Raw genomic sequence first — 2,409 nt, 5'->3', positions numbered from 1 at the left:
CGTTGCACTCCAGCCTGGGTAACAAGAGCGAAACTCCGTCCCAAAAAAAAAAAAAAAATAGAAATGATGTACTAAGCTGGGTGCGGTGGCTCACACCTGTAATCCCAGGACTTTGGGAGGCCGAGGCAGGCGGATCACAAGGTCAGGAGTTCAAGACTGGAATGGCCAACATGGTGAAACCTCATCTCTACTAAAAAATACAAAAATTAGCTGGGCATGGTGGCTTGTACCTGTAATCCCAGCTACTTGGAAGGCTGAGGTAGGAGAATTGCTTGAACTGGGACCAGGGAGGCAGAGGTTGCAGTCAGCCGAGATCACATCACTGCACTCCAGCCTGGGCAACAGAGTGAGACTCCGTTTCAAAAAGAAATGATGTACTGGAAAACACTGATGGGAGTATCTCAGGGCTGGAAATACACACACACACACACACACACACACACACACACACACACACACAAATATCTACTTAAGATATGTACATACAGATGCAGTGGCTCACGCCTGTAATCTCAGCACTTTAGGAGGCCAAAGAGGGCTGATCACTTGAGGTCAGGAGTTTGAGACTAGCCTGGTCAACATGGTGAAACCACATCTCTACTATAAATACAAAAATTAGGTGGATGTGGAGGCAGGTGCCTGTCATCCCAGCTACTCAGGAGTCTGACACTGTAGAATTTCTTGAACTGCAGAATCAGAGGTTGCAGTGAGCTGAGATCAAGCCACTATACTCCAGCCTGGGGAACAGAGAGCAATCCTGCCTCGAAAAATAAAGACATAAATAAGAAATAAAAATATCAGTATGTACTTTCAAATTTTTCATATGATCCTGTATTACAATAATTATATACTCATGATAACTGGTTTTATCTACTTAAAAAAACTTTTGGCTGGGTGTGGTGGCTCATGCCTATAATCCCAGCACTTTGGGAGGCCGAGGCAGGTGGATCACCTGAGATCAGGAGTTTGAGTCCAGCCTGGTCAACATGGCAAAACCCTGTCTCTCCTAAAAATTAGCCAGGCATGGTGGCATGCGCCTGTAGTCCCAGCTACTAGGGAGGCTGAGGTAGGGGAATCACTCGAACCTAGGAGGCAGCGGTTGCAGTGAACAGAGAGACTGCACCACTGCACTCCAGCCTCAGTGACAGGGCGAGACTCCATGTCAAAATAAAATAAAATAAATAAATAATTAAAAATAAGATTTTTATGGATGCACCTTCAGCACCTAGGAAAAGAGCAGCCACATAATATGCACTCAATAGGTAGTTGTTGAATGAATGAACAAAAGAAGTTTTATTTATTTTATTTACTTGTTATTTGAACTCCACAAATGCTATGTTTGACTTACACTATTCCCCACAATAAGAATTAAGAGATTGGACGAATGCAGTTGCTCACATCTGTAATCCTACCACTTTGGGAGGCCAAGGCAGGAGGATCACTTAAGACCAGGAGTTCGAGACCAGCCTGGGTAACATAGCAAGACTTAATTTCTACAGAGAAAAAAAAAAAAAAAGAATTAAGAGACTGATATAGTTGTGTTGTTATTATCAGGGTAAATTTCAGTTATTAGTAAATCAGTCTGAAGAACTTTAAACAAACAAAATAACCCAAGGATGAATTTTCTTTTTCTTTTTTTTTGAGACAGAGTCTCACTCTGTTACCCAGGCTAGAGTCCAGTGGTGCGATCCCAGCTCACTGAAAGCTTTGCCTCCCAGTATCAAGCAATTTTTGTGCCTCAGCCTCTCAAGCAGCTGGGATTACAGGCACGTACCACTACGCCTGGCTAATTTTTGTACTGAATTTTCTAAAAGAGATCTTTTAATCTGTGAAATATATGAACATATTAAGAAACTCAAAAGAGTTCCTTAAATATTCTTAGTTATGTGTATCTTGGAATGTGTCTACTTTAAGAGATTAACCAAAAAAAAATGAGATGGAAGATAGAGCAGTTTATGTTCCGTAGGACAGGACTCTGTTGGTACATTTATCATTCTTGCGCGATAGCTGACAGTAAAGCATACTCAACACCGTAGTTACTCAAGTGTGATTATCTTACCACTGGGGAGGAGTCACATGATTATTTTAGTTGATGAAACATAGACATATTTAAAAAAAAACAAATGTGGCGGAGGGGCCACAGGAAAAATAAAAAATAAAAATTAAAATTAAAATCTGCATTTCCATCGGTCTTAATGATTAGGACTACGTTAAAGAAAGCATTACAATAAAAGGATTATGAGCCAACTCAAAATTATTTTTAAAATAATAGCACAGTAGGCCGGGCGCGATGGCTCAAGCCTGTAATCCCAGCACTTTGGGAGGCCGAGGCGGGTGGATCACAAGGTCAAGAGATCGAGACCATCCTGGTCAACATGGTGAAACCCCGTCTCTACTAAAAATACAAAA

Source organism: Cebus imitator, unplaced genomic scaffold (genome assembly GCF_001604975.1).
Source record: "Cebus imitator isolate Cc_AM_T3 unplaced genomic scaffold, Cebus_imitator-1.0 Scaffold83, whole genome shotgun sequence".
In the NCBI taxonomy this organism is placed as follows: Eukaryota; Metazoa; Chordata; class Mammalia; order Primates; family Cebidae; genus Cebus; species Cebus imitator.
This window is presented reverse-complemented; position numbering follows the sequence as displayed.